The 19,275-nt window shown below is 42.6% G+C and overlaps 1 protein-coding gene across 1 annotated transcript in view; it reads right to left on the minus strand.

Annotated features, from left to right (window-relative positions):
- CC2D2A (coiled-coil and C2 domain containing 2A) overlaps nucleotides 1-19,275 on the minus strand; it is a 3,655,067-nt gene that overhangs the window by 128,048 nt on the left and 3,507,744 nt on the right. The window lies entirely within an intron of this gene.

The raw sequence follows: 19,275 nt of genomic DNA on the forward strand, positions 1-19,275 counted from the left end.
CTAGGGGGTGAGAGGGGGGTAAAGTAAGCACTGAACCTATCTGCCAGGATGTTTGCAATATCAGTTGGTTCTATTAATTTAGTGCCATTGTACTGTAATTCAGAGCAGATTTGAGTGTTGCCATTGAGATTCTTGACATAGCTATAGAATGCTTTGTGGTTGTCTTTAGAGTCAGTGGCAATTTTGTTTTCGTAACTAGCTTTGGAAGATTTTATGAGGGATCTCAGCTTCTTACTGAGGTTGACCAGGGAGTTCCTCCAGTCATGGGATCTTACACTTTTTTGCAACAGTTTCTTTCTTCTGTTGTAGAGTTTATTTATGGCAGAGGACCACCAGAATGGCTTCCTTTTTTTGGAGGATAGCATCTTGGTTCCATTAGGGATAGCATGATCCATGCACTTGTGTAAGTGCTTATAAAGAGCATTTGTGTAGGATTCAGCAGTCATACCTCTATTGTCTGTCTGCATGGGTGTCATGAAGTTTGCCACTTCTGTCTTAAGAAGTGTGAAGTTGACTTTGCAGAAGTTTTTTATGGTGGTTTCCCTAATTGGGGGTGGGGGCGGGATGTGGATGTCTAGGGTGATTAGCTTGTGGTTGGATCTGACCAATGAGGAATTGACCTCTGGTGTGGAACATCGGTTGCCCATGTTGGTAACTACCAGGTCTAAGATATTGCTGCCCCTGGTGAGGGTGTGAATAAGTTGATCCAAGGCGTTGGAATTTATGAATTCCAGAAAACATTGAGCAAAAGAGTTGGTATATGAGTAGTTTTCCCAGTTAATGGTGGGGTAGTTGAAATCGCCCATTACTAGGGTGTTGGGATGTACCCTAATACTTTCCAGTGTATCAAGAAATGAGGAGTGGGAATCCTGGGGCATGGTTGGGGGTCTGTAGCAAGCTACAGTTTGGAATGCAGTCTTGCCCAGAGTTAGTTGTACTTGGATAATCTTGGATGCATTATGCTGTGCAACTAGCCTGGACGTGTGGATATCCTTAATGAATATGGACACGCCTCCACCTTTAGTGCTTTGTTCCGGGTTAGGTGGCCGAAAATATAGCCTGGTAACACAAGGGTGCTCTCTGGAGCTTTGAACCAGGTCTCTGTCACTGCACAGATGTCAATGTTCTCCATTTTAAGGAGTGCCTTGAGTGAGTACATTTTGAGGTTTAGACTTCTAGCAATGAGTAGCATTACCCTCAGATTTTTCTTGCTTGTACCTGTTACGGTGGTGAATTTGTCATTTGAACCTTGCCTAAAAAGGCATTATAGGGGTGGCAAGAGCCTTTGCCAGTATCTGGAATCCCAAGGCCGACAGGTGCAGGCCATCTCTGGCAAAGCATCGTGGTCTGTCGATCATGTCGTCCCAGGCAGACAAATACTGGATCCCCTTAGAATGACACCAGAAGCTTAGCCAATTGTTGAAGTCAATTATTTTGTCCTTGTACTGTGGTATCATTCTGGGTGATGGCAGGATGCTACTCAGGGCTAGGGTCATACCTGCCTGGGCTACAAGATCGGAGAGCTCCTCCATGTCTCTTTTCATGTAGTCCAGGGAGGTAGATCTCAAGTCATTCACACCAACATGGACAATGACAGTGTCATATTTGTACTTGTGGAGTGACCTGAGTGCGTGCGTTATGTGGCAAATCCTAGCACCTGACAGTAACTTTCTCCTTGTTTAGCCTGGTGAGTGGAACATCAGTGTGCCTGACTATAGAGTCACCTATGACTTGAGTGTTGGGTACGTTGTTATGCCTTATGGGCTGTGGTTGAGTGGCACACTGAGTTTGTGGGCTATGTGTCATTTGGGTTTTGTTGGGAGGTGGAGTTTGCTTGCGTTTCTGCTTTGGAGGTCCCTGATGCTTGGGCAGGTTTTTATTGAGACCCTCCACGAATGTAGGTGTGTGTTTTGTGTTTCTATGTGTGTGTTTTGGTGGTATAGGATTTGAGGGATTATGTGATGAGTGTGGTGTGGTGCAAGTGTTTACCTTCTCCTCTTGACTGTCTAGTCCAGTCTTGGGTGAAGAGAGCTTTGCTTCCAGTTTGGCTATATAAGTGCATCTTTCACAGGTTGTAGTGTTGGATGGTAGGAGCAGAGGGTTGTCTGTGTACATGAGGCAATTGCTGCATTGCCCCAAGATGCCCAGATTCATCAGGTAGACAGGAGAAATCACTGGGAGCTGACCCTTAGACATGCCTGGATAGGTGCTTATTTATTAAGCACTAAAAACTGCTTTCCTCTAGACAAGTGAGGAAAGTTGAGTGCTGTAGTAATTTGCAGCTTATTTAGTGCTTACGAGTTCTGAACAAGTGCTGAGTTCAAAGAAACAGATTTGAGTTCTGAAACTAGAAAACTGGCTAGTTCTAAAAACAAAATTAACTTAGAAGGCTTCCTTCCAACACAGAAAGGCTCGGGGGCTCAGAAGCCTATAAACAGTCTAGACCACTTACAGCAGGAAACAAGCTTAAAAAAATTTTTTTTTTTCTTTCCCAGATGCTCTCTTTGCACACAATAGGAGTGCCTGAAATCAGAATATGATCTCACTGCACTCAGGTGAGTGAACAAATGAGATGGGCCCAGAAGGAGTATCCAAACAAAAATTTACCAGAGAGGTGGGCAGTTTCAATGCCACCAAGATTAACACCAAAATTATGGAAGAGCTACTGTCCAATCAACTAACAAACTACTTTACCAAAGTATGGTCTATTATCACACAAGCGACTTGGCTTCAGGAAATGATATAACTCACAAACTGCACGAGTTATATCCTTGAAACAACAAAAAAGGCAAATTCACATAAGCACTATTTATACACTGAAAACAACATTTAATTTGGTGACCCATGTATGCTTATTAAACACCTTGGACAATTGGGATTAGTGATACAGCTTTATGATGGTTTTGAACCTGTGTTATAAATAGAACATTAACAATTAAAAATGTAAAAGGATACCAGAAAATATTATACTGTTGGCAGGTGTCACTCAGGGGTCCACTGCAGGCCATTTACTATTTAAATTCTTCATAAATAGTCCACCAATCATCTTTTCCATAGTGCTCTTTTCTCTAGGACAATATAGTCCTAAACTTCATTACACTGCACTAAAACTTTCAAATTGACTTATTTCAAACATACAGTGGATATAAAAATTGTACACACCCCTGTTAGAATGCCAGGTTTTTGTGATATAAAACAAATGAGACCAGTTCCAGCTGAAGAAAAGCAATCCCAAAGCATGATACTGCCACCACCATGTATCACCATGGGGATGACGTTCTTTTGGTGATGCGAAGTGTTGTTTTTGCACCAGACGTACCTTTTGGAATTGTGGCCAGAAATTTCAACCTTGGTGTCATCAGACCATAACACATTTTCCCACATGCTTTTGACAGACTTGATGTCTTGTTTTGCAAATTTTAGCTGGGCCTGTAAAAAAAGGCTTAAATCTTGCAACCCTACCCCATAGCCCAGACATATGGAGAATATGGGAGATTGTTGCCACATGTAGTACACAACCAGGACTTGCCAGAAATTCCTACAGCCCCATCAGTGTTACTGCTGGTCTCTTGGGAGCCTCCCTGACCAGTATTTTGGAGGGATGTCCAGTTCTTTGCAACGTCACTATTGTCCCCTATTTTCCCCACTTTTTAATGACCGTCTTCACTGTGTTCCATGGTATATCTAATGCTGTGGAAAATTTTTTGTACCCTTCTCCTGACTGATAACTTTCAACAGTGAGATCCCTTTGATGCTTTGTAAGTTCTCAGAGAACCATGGCTTTTGCTGTAGCAGAAAACTGAGTAAATGCCAGGAAAATCCTACTAGGACAGCTGAACTTTATTTGAGGTTAATCGGAGTCTCTAATTGATGGCAGCTGTGTACCCAAGAAGACGGAATGGTGTAATTAAATCAAAAGGTGCTTCAACAAAGTATTAGTTTACGGGTGTTCACATTTATTTAACCAGCTTATTGTATGTTTTTTATTTTTTATATTTTTTCCTCCAACAGACTTTTGTTTTTCAATTGTAATGTACAGGTTATAGGTCACATTAAGGGTAGGAAAAGTTTTGAAATGATTTATTGTGGTCTCAATTTTTTATATCACAAAAACCTAGCATTTTAACAGGGGTGTGTACACTTTTTATATCCACTGTACATGGAAATGCCTACTTCAAACAAATCTAGTCAGTAACCACAAAAAACGACTACTATGCTTTTTGGGATGCATCAGAAGCTTAAGAAAACAAAGCATCTATGTATTACTGACTTCCTCCCTTCCATATGGAACTGAACAGACAGACATACTTGAAAGTCATGTACCCACCATAATGACAAACCTGGTTGATTCTTGTCCATAACCCGGAATATTAGAACTGGCTGTTTTAGGCACCTGCTTTCAGCAACTGTTAGAATCTCCAGCAAGCTCGAACTTCCCTACCTTCCCGTAATTCACTGGTAAGCTGAGTCTACAGATTGTTAGGCCACTGTAATAGACTAAGAAAGGAACTTAAATCTTTGATTTAAAAGCAATCTATAGCTATCTATCTATATATCTATATATATATCTATAACTATCTATACAATATACTGTTTATATGCACAAAATCAAAATTTACAAGATTTCTACTCTGTAATCAAGTCAGAGAATTTGTCCCATATGAGGAAAAACATCTGACCTCTGGCTATCCTCCAAGTTTGTGCATTAATGCCAATTTGGTAGGAGAAAGGTTGGAGGGTACATTACAGTGTATGGACAAGGATCATCTATATCTACCATTACAAGTACATAAGTTTTTGTATCTGATTTGATCTAGTCCATACAGGTGATACATGGACTGAACCCAGCAGAGCAATAAGGGTGGTCTTTTCTATAAAATGCCCTACTGAATGGTTGCACTAAATAAACCTGTTGGTGTGCTTTAAGTAAAAGAGGTCAATATTATCCAAACAATGTAATTTATATTCTCTTCTGTTTGAGTGCCATGGGAAGAACACTGGAGGACTTATTGCCTGGTTTAGGTTAAGGTGTTTTGCTACTTTGGGCATAAAGACTGCATTAGTTCTGAGCAAAATTTTATCTTTGTGGAACACAATGCGAGGAAAGATCATGTAGTTTGGAAATTCCCTAAGCAAAAGTGATAGACACTAAGAAGAATGTTTTTCAGGAAGGAAGTTTGAAGTCTGGGTTTGCTAGTGGCTCAAAGGAATTAAAATTAAAAGTTACATACTCACCATAACTAATCATCTGTGTTGTCCATTTCCATTCTTCCTCATCGCATGAGGTTCGGATCCAACTTGGCCACATAAGGCAGACATCAGAGGCCACTCGAGCTCCTCCCTTTACCTATAATGCCTTAGTACATCTCCATTACCTCAGATCGAGTTTGTTGCCATTAGGCCCATGTAGTCACAGACAGGCACAGCTAACAGAGAAAATAAAGGGCTCAAACCTGGAACTGTTGGTTCCAAAAACACAGGCCTACATTCTCTTCAGAAAGTTGAAGGATGAGGGATGGATGGGAGAGAAGTTGAGGAAGAATGAAATGGACAACACAGATGCCTAGTTATAGTGAGTACATAACTTTTAAATCTGATGTTGCCCTTTTCATTCTTTCTCAACCCATGGGATAGAGTCCCCAGCTACGCTGATCTTGGGTGGCACTCATGAAAGGATATTTCAAAGTACCACCGAACCAAAGGCCACTCTGTTTCTAGAAATAAGAATATACAGTTTGAAATGAGTAACAATGGTATGAGCACTGGACCATGTGGCTGCTGTGAAAATATCATAATATATGTTCTAGACCAAAAAGCAGATGAAGCAGCCATGGATCAGGTTGAACAAGCCTTGGGTGTATTGGGTAAGGCCATGTCTTACTGAGAATGAATGCAAAAAATATAGTTTAATCCATTTGTCTAGATCGACTTTGGAAACTGGGAACCCCAGTCTTTTTGGTGAAAAGGAAACAGATAACTGATCTGATTTTCTGATTTGTTTTGCCCTATGAAGATAAAATCTTAACTGCCTGTGTATATCAAGGAGATGAAGCATATATTCTCCTTTATTTGAAAATATTGGAAAAAAAGATTGGTAAATGAATGGACTGATTAATGTTATTTTCAGAAGCCACTTTGGGTAAAAAGGAAGGGTTTGTCCCTGAGGTAACCCTATCTTTACGGAACATGTTGTAAGGAGTTTTTGAGGCAAGAGCTTGGAGTTCAGATATCCTCTTTGCAGAAGTAATAGTTACCAATAAAACTGTCATGAAAGGAATTTTAAACCAGTTTTAGCTGAAGGTTCAAAGTGTTTCTGAGTTAGACCATGTAGCACACCTGTGATATCCAAGGGAGGTGACGGATCCCTTACTGATGATCCAAGAAGAAAAATGCCTTTTAGAAATGCTTTGCATAACTTGGAAGATGCCAAGGAATAATTTCTGTCTCCTGTGCGAAAATTAGAGATAGCTGCTGACAGCAGCTTAATCATAGAGAAACTAGCTCCTTCTTTAAAAAGGACAGCTAACAATTCAAGTACTGCAGAAACTAGAGCAGAGAATGGGTCAATCTCATTACTAGAAGCCCAAAAGCAGAATCTTTTCCACTTGCTCTTGTAAACTTTCTTAGTAGATTCATTTAATGAAGCCAAAATAATGGTATACACTCGAGAAGAAAGACTGGAACTGGAGAAACCATGTGGTTAGTTTGAGGGCCTGGACATTGGAATGTTGGATCCCTGATTTGTGAGAGAGGAGACCTGGAGGTGGCTCTAGTATCCAAGGGGGATAACAAAGATGAGACCATAGGAGGGATAACCATATCTGTCGAGGTCAGAACAGGGCAATGAAGATGACTGAGCTCTTCAACCAACTTGCTTTCTATAGAAATTTGGGAATCAAAGGAAGAGGGGGATAAGCATAAAGAAGACCAGATGGCCAAGTGTGGACTACAGCATATTTCAGTGATTCCCCTGAGGGGGGATAAGAGTGAAGTACCTGCTGCACTTGTCGTGGTGAGATTCAAAAGGTCACAGGAAGGGCTGCCCCAATGACAGAATATCCCTTCCACCACAGATTGATTGAGAGAGCACTTGTGAGGCATCAGGATGGATCTGCTTAGTTTGTCCACTGACACATTGAAAATGTGCGTTGCAACTAGAGAGCAGTCTGATGAGATCACCCAGTCCCACACTCTCATGGCCTCTCTACAGAGGGGATACGACCGGGTTCCTCCTTGTTTGTTGATGTACCAGACCACAGACATGTCAGTCTGAACTGCAATAGCCCCTACAGGAAGAGCATCTTCAAATGTCTGCAACACGATTAGGACTGCTCTCATCTCTAGTACATTGATATGCAGACTGATGATCTGGGGGGACCACATGCCTTGGACTATCATTCCCAAACAATTCCCCCCTCACCTCAGTCGGGAAGCATCTGCAGTCACTGTGGTCATTGCAGATGACAAAACAAAAGGTTAGCCTAGGTGAATGTCATTCGATTGAATCCACCAGTGAAAATGACATTTGCAAATTGGAATTAGCTTGACTGGAAAGGATAGGGGGTTGATGTGGAAAGGACCACTGAACACCTAGTATCTGCTGAAGGACATGCATAATGAAATGTGCCAAGGGAAGTAATACAATGATTACAGTAATAGATCCTAGTGCTTGAAGAACTGTTATTGCTGGAGGAGATGGATGGGAAATAAGTAGATGAACCTGATTCCTGATGGTGGATATGCGATGAGGTGGCAGACAGGCTACCTGTGTTACTGTATCCAGAAGTGTATTAATGAACTCCAGGTTCTGGACTGGTGTTAGGGTAGATCTGGCATAATTTATTGTTTTCTCCAGTGACTGGCAAATCTGGAGCAACTAGCCCCTGGACTGTAGGAGAAGATGCTTGAAGGGGGGGTGGGGAGGAGCCAGTCATCCAGATATGGAAATGCTCAGAATCCTCTGAGTCTTAGATTAGCAGCTATCACTGCCATACATTTAGTAAACACCCTGGGGGCTGTGGTGAGACCAAAGGGCAGGGCTTGGAATTGGCAGTGACTGACACCCAGCCAAAAGTGTAAGTGTCTTCAGGAAAGCCTGTCCATTTTGTTGTGATAGTACACATCCTGATGATCTATCAAGCACATCCAATCATCCTTGTGAAGAAATGGCGGGATGGACTGTACCATGACCATTCGTAATTTTGACTTCTTCACATACTGATTCAGTTTGCTTAGATCCAAGATCCAAAAATGGTCTGAGAATCCCTGTCTTTCTGGGCACTAAAAAGAAGCATGAGTAAGTTCCAAACCCTATTTGGTCTGGTGGGACCCTTAGGATGGCTCATTTTCCTAGCAGCTTTTGAATTTCTTTTGCTACGTCTTTCCTCTGACTGGGTGGAAAATTGGGAAGATTCTTCCTTTTGTGAAAAGGAAGTTGGAAAAATGGAATGAAATAGCCTATGGATATGATGTTTAGCACCCAGACATCTTTTGTTATATATGCCTAAACCTCTGGGTGAAGGGGTATAAATCATCCCCTGACTGCTTCCAGAGATGGACAGTTGGGCAGCACTTCAGGAGTGCTGGAAAGGTCCATTTGGAAAACAATCTTGGAAAAGTACAGTTGTGTACACTTACCATAAATGTAGATGTTCGAGTGTCTTCGCTGTTGCAGTCATGACTGTAGGGTTCTCCCCTGCCGGCAGGCTGTCCTCGGTCGGCCAGAATCCCAAAGTCTGGGTCCGGCGTCAGCTGTTCAGCCATGCTCCCTGACGTCAGAGCGCCAGGAGTACAAAGCTGACAGCCGACGCCATGTTCTCCAGTTTTTCTTGCCCCAGATGTCAGGAGTCCCAAAATGAATAAGGTCCCATACCCTTTGCAAATACACCTCAGAAGAATGGTGAAAAAAGGAACCACACAAAAGTAAAAATAAGAGGGGATAGGAGGGAGGGAAACCCAGACAGCAACAGTGAAGACACTCGAACATCTACATTTATGGTAAGTGTACACAACTGTACTATGTTCATCGTGTTTCACTGTTGCAGTCATGACTGTAGGGTAGAATCCCAAAGCAGAATGAAAGGGAGGTGGTCATAAAGAAGAAGGGGTGGCTAAAAGGCCCTGCAAGACTGCAGAAGCAAAGCCTGCCCTAGACTTAGAGTAGAGAGGTAGATTGTAGTGCTTTGAAAAAGTATGCACTGAACTCCAAGTTGCAGCTTCCAAAATGTCTTTGGTAGGAACTCCCCTGAGGAAGGCAGTGAAAGTGGCAGCAGCTCTGGTGGAATGAGTCTTTATACTCCCTGGGATTTGCTTTCCATGGTGTGAATAGCAAAATCTGATTCCATGAGCAATCCATTTAGAAATGGTCCGTTTTTAAATGGCTTTACCTTGGGAACTTGAAGCATAAGAAACAAACAATTGCTCGGATTTCCTGATGTCCTTGGTTCTGTCCAGGTAAAAACGTAGTTGTCTGTGTACATCCAAGGAATGTAAGATCCTTTCCCCTTTATTTTGAGGAGTGGGGAAAAAAGTCGGCAAGTGAATAGTTTGATTTAAAGCCACTTTGGAAACCACCTTAGGCATGAAAGTAGGATTAGTCCTTAAAGACACCCTGTCTTGATGAAAAATAATATAAGGTTCCACAGCCATAAGAGCTTGCAACTCTGAAACCCTCCTGTCAGAGGTCAGAGCTAACAGGATGGCTGTTTTCCAAGATAAAAACTTGATGTCAGAAGTGGCAGCAGGCTCAAAAGGAGGTAAGGTGAGCTTTTCCAAAACATAGTTGAGATCCCAAGCAGGAATGGGAGGAGATCTAGGGGGCCTTAAGTTCTTAGCTCCTCTGAGAAACTGTCTCATGAGCTGGTGGGAAAAGATTGGAGGGTCTGTATTATAATGAGCAGAAATAGCAGAGGCATGTATCTTAATGGAAGAGAAAGAGAGACCCTTATGTAAGAGGTCTGTCAGGTAAAGTAAAATCAAAGGAATGTTAGGAAGAAGAGGATCAGAATCCTGAGCCTGCATCCAGGAACAAAATCTTTTCCATTTTCCTGCATAAGATTTTCTAGTGCTAGGACGTCTGGCTTCTAAAATGACATCCATAACCTGCTTGGGTAGGAGAGAATGAATCAAAGACCCTGGATTAACCAGGCCGCCAGGCTGAGTGTTCTGACATGGGAGTGTAGAACCTGACCCTGGTGTTGGGACAGAAGGTTCGGAGTCTGTGGTAAAATCCAAGGGGGCTCCAGACAAAGGTTTTTCAGAGTTGGGTACCAAAACTGTCGAGGCCAATTTGGGGCCAGCAAGATTATCATCTTGGACTTGTCTAGTTTGATCTTTAATAATACCCATAGAAGAAGAGGAAGAGGTGGAAAGGCATATCCTGAGAGGTTTCACCAACTTTCTGAGCTTGTTCGTGGAAAGTCCTGGTGCAAAAAATCTGTAGTTGATGACTGAGGTGGGATGCAAAGAGGTCTATGAGAGGACATCCCCAGACTGCTGTTATCATCTTGAATATTTCGGTGTCCAGCATCCACTCATGGGGGTCCGAAAGGTTTCTGCTCAGACTGTCTGCCAGGAAGTTTTGCTTCCCTGGTAGAAACTGAGCTTAAAGGTCCAGCTTGCAAGCTAGAGCGGTGTTCCACAGATCCATGGCTAGTCTGCAAAGGGGGTAGGAATGAGATCCCCCTTGCTTGTTTATGTACCACATAACTGTGGTGTTGTCTGTCCGTATCAGTAGTTGTCCTGGTTGTAGAAGATTCCTGAAGGCCAATAGGGCTTTCTGAACAGCTAACATTTCCTTTAAATTGATATGCAGGTGCTTCTGATCCTTTGTCCAAAGGCCTTGCAGACAGTTGCCCTGAAAATGGGCTCCCCAGGCATAATCTGAGGCATCCGTGGTTAGTATCTGAGTGGCAGGAGGTAGGCAGAAGGGTTTTCCTTTGTTTAGAGTACATGCCTTGGACCACCAAAGGAATTCCTTTTGAAGACAAGGCAGGACGGAGATCAGTATGTCTAAACTGTGGCAATGCTGAGACCATACACTTTTTAGGTACCACTATATTTTCCTCATATGTAGTCTTGCATATGGTACGAGAAGGATGCAGGAGGCCGTGTAACCCAAAGCCTGCAGGAATCTCCTTGCAGATAGCTGAGTTAAAGTTGCCAAGGTTTTGAAAGTTGAAGCCAGCTGTAACTGTTTTTTATATGTCAGAAATGCCATCTGGGTTGTTGTGTTTAGAGAAGCACCCAGAAAAAGTATCTGTTGTGAGGGAGTCAAATTTGACTTTTTTCTGTTTACAGTGAATCCCAGGAGCTTGAGAAGATTCTGAACAAACTGTGGATGCTGGAGTAAGACATCCTTGCTGTCTGCCTGAACAAGACAGTCGTCAAGATAAGGGTAAATTTGAATTCCCTTGAGTCTGCAATAAGCTACTACTGGAACCAGGCATTTGGTGAAGACCCTGAGCGCAGTAGACAATCCAAAGGGCAGCGCAGAGAATTGAAAGTGCCTCAATCCGGCCTTGAACCTGAGGTATTTTCTGCGGTCCTGCCTGATGGGAATGTGTAAATATGCCTCCTTTAAATCTAAAGTTACCATCCATGCATTTTTGGTCAGCATTGGAAGTAGCTGCTGTAGAGTAAGCATCTTGAATTTTGGTATCTCTAGAAAAGTGTTCAAGACTGACAGATCCAGAATGGGTCTCCATGAATTTTGCTTCCTGGGGACTAGAAAGAGCCTTGAGTAAAAACCTTGTCCCATCTCTGAAAGTGGAACTAGTTCTATGGCTTTCATAGCCAAGAGAGCTTCCATCTGGTTTAAGGCATCTGTCCATTGATGTTTTGGAAGATCTGGCCATCCGCTTGGCCTTGGTAGGGTATGAAAATGGAATTTGTAACCTCTTGAAACCACATCCAGAACCCACTTGTCTTGGGTTATATGAGTCCAATTTTGGTGAAAAAGAGAAAGTTTTCCTCCGACAGGGGCTTCCAGGCAAGAAGTTCCTGCAGCCCAACAGAGGGAGTCATTGAGTCTGTTTCCTATGAGCTTGCGACCTGTCCTCTCCTCCCCTAGGGGTGGAAGCAGTCCACTGTCTTGGTCTATAAGAGGCTTGTGTTTGAGGCCTTCCTCGGGAGCCGCCTGTATCTACCCCTCTGAGGCCTGTCTGAATTGGGAAAGGACCAATTTTTAGTAGGCCAATTCCTACTAAATCTGGGTGGCTGTACTTGTAAGAAATCTTTAACTGTTTGCATGGATTTTGCCTTGTCCTCCATCTTTTTAATCACCTCTTCAGCTTTAGATCCAAACAAAACATTATGCTGAACAGGAGCATCCAATAATTTAGCTTTTACTTGATCTAGCAAATTTTGTTCCTTTAACCATGCATGCTTTCTAATTACTGTGCCAGAGGCAGCAGCCCTACAAGAAGCCTCCAAGGCATCAAATCCACAGTGTAAACCATGCTTCCCAACTTGTTCAGTGGCATGCATTAAGTCATGTAATTCCTTATCATCTGCACAGGCGGAAATGGAAGTTAAATTTTGTTTTAAAACAGACAGGAGAAATTGCTGATATTTCAGCATATGAAACTGACAGTTTAAAACCCTAATAGACAAAGTAGCAGAAGTGTACACTTTTTTGCCCCATCTTTCTAAAGATCTGGAATCCTTCTCAGTGGGAATGGGGTTTTTAGCAGAAGCGGCCTTAACTCCCTTAGGACCCTGAGAAATGGTTTCAGGGTCAGCAGTAGGGTTCTTGTATAAAAACTGTTGGGAATCAGGAACCCTGTAATATCTGTCAGGCTTAACAGGAGCTGGAGGAAAAGAGTCAGGGGTTAAGTTAGCCTCCGAAAAAGAATCATCCACAATATCCAAAATAGGAGGAATAGCCAGGGGTCTATGTTGGGGAAGAAGAAGAAAATCCCTTAGTCTTTTCTTAGATTCCGAATACTCCTGTCCTTCCCAGTGGAAATGTTCCCTCATTTCATGCAAAGTTTCCCCAAAAGAGAAGTCCTCAGGGGAGAAGCTGAAGGAATGGCTTCCTCAGCATCAGAACCCTCATAAGGAGGGAAAGAATATTCTTGGTCAGAAGAAGAAACTGAAGAAACAGTAGCCTGATCAGAGGAGTCATAATAAACTTCCAGCCTTGACCTTTTATCTGGAGGGGGATGTGAACCCCTAATCACAGTAAGTAAGTCCTCCGCCATCTTAAGTAACTGTTTCTGTGACTTGGGAGCCGGATCAGAAGAGGCCTGTGTTGCAGTCTTTGATTTGGAAGGAGTCTTTGCCTTTGTCTTTGGCTTTGCCTTTATTAGAAGCTGAGTAGGCCTGAAAACCCCTTCGGAAGCCGGTACCTGCACAGCGGCTCTGGACCCATCCGAAGGAGCATTGTCTGAAGGTCCTGCAACAGAAATATTCAAAGGCCTAGTTGGCTCCTCGTGGGAGTCCGTTTCGGCCATCGGTTCCAAAATGGCTGATGACAGGGGCTGCAAAAGCGCCTCACTGACGACGGCCGAACCTGAAGCTGGCTCTGCTTGAACGATATCGTCTGATTTGGACCTCGGAGGCCTGTCTTTGTCCTTGCGTCGTTTGTGAACTCTGGTTCCGACGACATTTTGTAATTAAAACGCCTACCGAAGTAATGAAATGCAAAATCGTACCTTCGTTTAATTGTACGTTGATTGAATCTAGCACAAAACCGACAACTAGCTACGTCGTGGTCACGGCCTAAGCAAGGAATACAGTAAGAATGAAAATCCTTATGAGGTATTTGCTTCCCACATGAAATACAATTATTAACTTTTTCTGACATCGGACTGGAGCAAGGAAAAAAGTTTCAACGGGTACTTAGCTTTGAGTAGGAGAAGAAAGTCTTCGGACTGAAGTTTGTTCAGAAAAAATTGTCAGGAGTCAGCCGACCGGCACTTGCGAACTGCTATCACTGCAAGGCAAGAAAGACTGGAGAACATGGTGTCGGCTGTCAGCTTTGTACTCCTGGCGCTCTGACAACAGGGAGCATGGCTGAACAGCCGACGCCGGACCCAGACTTTGGGATTCTGGTCGACCGAGGACTGCCTGCTGGCAGGGGAGAACCCTACAGTCATGACTGCATCAGTGAAACACGATGAACATCCCCAGTTCTGCATGCTTCCTCTGCCTCTAGGGTGATATCTCCCATTAGAATTTCCTCCTCTGCCTCTGCAGGAATTGTCCCCATGTGGATCTTGGACAGGTGCCGGATCTTTTTGGAACCATATTTTCTTAATGCCTCTCTGATTCCTGGAAAAGGTCGGTTGAGGGGTAGAATACTTGATTCCCATGGCAAACAGAGTCTTTTCACCCTGTTCACTGTGGGTAAGCATCTCTTTTAAGGACGGCCCAAATAAGGATGTGCCACTGAAGGAGGCACTGATAAAGCACGTCTTAAAAGGCTCCTCAAAATCACATAGCTGCATCCAGGCATGTCTCCTTATGGTAATGTCTGAACCAGCTGGTCGTAAGGTGCCTTCAGCAGTGTGAGAAATCAACCTCATTGAAGCGTATGATATAGACAAGAGAGTGGCCAGGTGTGAGAGCATTCTTTTAAAATCCTCTGCAGACATGGACTCAGAGAGTATTTGACAGCTCTGTGTTTAAATCTCTTGAAATTTTTGTGAAGTGTGCCAGGTAATTAAGAGACCTCAGGACAAAGGTTGCTGAGGTAAAGACTCACTTTCTGAATCTATCCAATGCTCTAGACTCCCTGTTTGGCAGATGGACAAAAGAGCTCTGTTCTGCTAGCTCATTCTTGGTGGCTGTTTCCACCAGCATAGCATCAAATGGGACTCCTTTGCTCCAGTGGAGTCTGTCTTTTGGAGGGGCTAAGAAAATGTCAGTTCACTTTGAAATAGGTTCAATGGTATCCACTTCCTTCCAAGCCTAGTGGGAAAATAAATCAATGAGTTCATCCACCAAGGGGTAACCCAAGCTGTAGATGGGCCAGAACTAAATGCTTCCAAAAATACTGATTCTTCTGGAGAGGGGGTTTTGGGAGACCACCTTTTTGTTTAAGGATCTCTAAAATGTCTCCAAAGGAGATGTCATCTGGTGGCAATCTGAGGGATTCTTTTCCTTCATCAAAATCGGTATCCTCTGCGAGATACTCTATTGGGGATTTTATGTGCCTCCTCTTGCACATTCTTTTCTGATGCACTTCCTTTGTGGGATGTTTAGGGAAGGTATTGGAAGAGAAGGGAAGTTTATCTACGGAACCAATTCGACACTTATTTGGAAGTGGCTGTCCCTGTGGAGTAGGTCTGATCAACTCAGAGCTTGGAGCCAACGAAGGAAAGGGAGTAAAATCTGAAAAATGAGAAGGTGATTATCTGGATAGAGAAAAAGCTCTTTCTAAGATATCAAAGGAAGACGGACCCAGAGAAGCCTCAATCAGCCGAGCCAATGCTCCCAGTGAAGGCAGATCTCGACCACCTTCAGATCCATGCCTTGAGGATGGAACCAGACCAAAACTGCCCAGGGCCAAGGCTCTGAGGGGCAGGGATGGATCCAACAACACTAGAGTTGATTCAGGCCCCACAGAACTGACGCTGGCACTTCAGCTCTGGGACCCATTTCGATAAGATGGTATCGGAGCTAAACCAGTCATGGACACCACTGGAGTTGAAGAAATCTTCTTTGGGTCTGACTCTGGGCATCTCATGGATTTCAGATCCTGGGACTCAAATGATTAGAGAAGGAGGGAGAATAGTGTGGGGATGACGTAAGAAGGCTCACAGATCTGATAGGGGGTGGACCAGTATGACCCCCATCTGGATCTGAGCTCTGAGAAATTTTCACATCATCCTATCCACATCCACTTCTGACAAACTTCTGGAGGATATTCTGGATGGAGGTCTTGAATATCTTTTAGGAGTTTGTAATAATGGCAACCGCAGAGTAGGAGATACATGTTTAATGGTATACTCTGCTATATGACCACTTTGTGAAGTGCCAGGTTTTGGATCTGAGGACCTAGGATTCATCAAAGGAGCTGTCGGACTTGCCAATATAATTTTCTTATCTAAATAAATAAAGTTTTGGATCGGAAGGTTCAGTCTTAGGGTCTGATGCCATCAGACCTGAGATTTTTACCGCTTTTAAGTGGAGGCTCTGATGAAGACCTGGGGGACTTCTGCAGGGAGGATATTCTTTGCTCCGACAGAGTAGATTTGACCACTTAAGAGGGGGTTTGAGCCCCTGAAGATGTAGCAGTAGCAGGAAGAAGTCCCTTTAATATCAATTTGTTGCATCAGTCAGCCAAGGCCCTTGGATTAAAAGTTTTTTTTTTATATATAAACATCTTTACTGACTTATCACTTGTGAAACAGACAAATTTCCATTTATATAGAAGTAATAAAACTGTATTAACACATTTACGTTTACAAACATTATACTTCACATATATTGCTATATATCATATAACTTAAGCAACATTACATAAATTATTTAAATCCTGCCCTTTCTTGGATTAAAATTTGAACAAATTGGACAGTTTGTATCTAGGTGACCAGCTCTGATGCATAAACACATTCCTTATGGGCATCTAAATTCGGGATATTATGCTCACAAGTGCATTTTTTGAAACCCATTGGTTTATCTGACTTGGCAGAGAAAAACACCAATAATATAGGCTACAAATGTAAATAAGCAACACTGTGAAAGGAAATAGGCAGTTTTTTTTTTCTAATGAGGGGAAAGCAGATAGAAAAGAATGATTGGCAACAATGGTAATTTAAAAAGATTACCTTAATTAAAAGGTAACCAGAATATCAGCTATGGTAAGAGAGATTGAGAGAGTACTATATATAACAATAATACTGGTTTTAACACCAGCCAGAACTAAGAGAGATGATGAAAGTAAGCAGTCTAAGACAGAAAAACAACTTTTGAAAATAGAATAAAAGGATTATCTCACAAATATTCACTATATATCAGTTTGAGAGAGGAACGTGCAGCTGAGCACAATCGTGGCAAATGAGATCTGTGGTAATGGGGGTGGACTAAGGCATTATGGGTAGAGGGAGCAGCTTGAGAGTTGGATCCAAAGTCTGGAGTATGTGGCTGAGTCAGATCTGAGGATCAGATGTGAACCTCATGGGTCGAGGAAGAATGAAAAGGACCAACATCAGATCTGTTTTTTCTAAAACAAAATTCAGGTTCCAGGGATGTGCAGGATCTTCATATGGGAGTCTGGACAAATCAACTCTCTTAAGAATCATTTGCATACTCACTGACAGACTAGAGATGAATGATTAACACCTTATGGTAAGCTGAGATAGCAGCAGTATGATCTTTTATTATAGAAAAAAGTGAATAAAGACTGAACTCTGTGGGAACTGATGCCATGGATGGGTCCAGTCTTTGCTGTGTTGCTCATGAAGCACAAGCACAATTGTGCCATTTATTTTTTATATACTTCCTACTTAAGGGTTTCTGGGATGCTGCTAGTAACTGGATGACCACTGGTAGGTAAGCTGGGCCCATGGCCATTACTGGAAGTAGTGAAACCATGCGGTTAACTTGAAGTGCCAAATATTCAATCGAGGCTTGCTGTACAGGTGAGATAGGAGTCTTGGATGATATTTCCAGTAGGAAGAGTCTCCTTTTCAAGCTGAGTGCATAACAGCAGGAACCAAAATGGGGCTGTAAGAATGAATTTGGCTTTGCACAGCCGGACTTTCTGCAATAAATTCATCAAAAGGAGTAGTGGAGGGAAGGCATAATGGAGATCTGGGACAGAAAAGGGGTCCTGTATTAAGAGATGGTTGATCCACCACTACAGTTCGTTTCAGAAATCCCAATACTGGTACCCGGAAATCCAAGGAATGAAGGTTCTGGGTCCAACAATTCTTAAAGTACAATTGAATTTTTCTCATATGTAGTCTGGCTAGTGGTATCATGAGGATCACTGATGTCATGAAGCCTAGAATTTTGAGGAACTCTGTTGTTGAGGCCACGTCTGTAAGAGAACAATCCAAGAAAATGCCCTGATAACTCAAAACTTTAAATTCCAGTAGGAAGGCTGTCCTTTTTACTGTGTCTGTCCAACGTCCCAGGGAAACAATTAATTGAGATGGTATGAGGAATGACTTTTGAAGGCTCTATTTGAAGGCAATGTCAGAAAGGATGGATGCGATCTTGTCTAAGGACTCCAAGCAACTGGATAAAGAATTTGCACAAATCAGGAAGCCATCTAAATAAAGAAAAATGGGGATGCCTGGGGTTCTGCCATAGGCAACCACTAGGGCCACAGATTTTCTAAGCATGGGAGGTGCAGTAGATATCCCAAGGGTAATGCAGAAAACTGATAGTGTAAGCCAGACATAGCAAATCTCAAACATTTCCTAAAACTGAGGGCAAAAGAAATATGATAAGTGTCCTTGAGATCTATAGTCACCGTGAAACAGTGGTCTGGAAGCAAAGCTAAGACCATCTGTAAGGTGAGCAAGTTTGAATTTCTGGACTTTTGCAAATGTGTTTAGAAAGGACAAATCTAGGATGGATCTCCAGGAAAATCATTTTCCTATGTGTATTGCAGGCACCAGTTCTATGACCCCTTCTTCTACCAAAACATGGAGCACTGAAGGTAATAGCTATGTCTGGATCCCCTTAGAATGACACCAGAAAGACAGCCAGTTATTGAAATCAATCATTTTTTGCTCATATTGGGGCATCATCCTTGGTGATGGTAATATGCTGCTCAATGCTACGCTCACATTAGCCTGGGACACAGTCTGAAAGCTCCATAATGTCTCTCTTCAAAACATCCAGGGAAGTACATCTCAGGTCATTTACACCTACATAGAATATGATGTGGGAGTTGAATAAGTGCTCCAGTAAGATTATTCTTTGTAAAGGTGTCAGACACGACTTCCCAAGGTTCATCTTGAACCCTAGCAAGGAGATTCTTGAGGGAATCCAAACACCTGGACACGAGCTCTAAACAGATCAGCAAGTCATTAAAGTTAGGAAAACTGTGGATGTCCAGTCTCTGACAGTGGGCCACTACAGAGCCTAGGCATTTGTTAAATACACGAGGTACAGTGGAAAGCCAAAAGAGCAATACAGAAAACTCTGCAGTGCGAACTAGACACAACAAATCTCAGAAATCAAAGAAAAAAAAAAAAGAAAAAAAAAATCGATGCAGGGAACAACAAATGCACAACTCCAGTCCCCAGAAAAAAAAATATATATTTATTGAGTGCTGTCGTCTTAGTCTTAGACTTCATCAGAATAAAAACCATG

The sequence above is a fragment of the Protopterus annectens genome, chromosome 2.part1 (assembly GCF_019279795.1).
Source record: "Protopterus annectens isolate FY-2018-M chromosome 2.part1, PAN1.0, whole genome shotgun sequence".
Taxonomy (NCBI): domain Eukaryota; kingdom Metazoa; phylum Chordata; order Ceratodontiformes; family Protopteridae; genus Protopterus; species Protopterus annectens.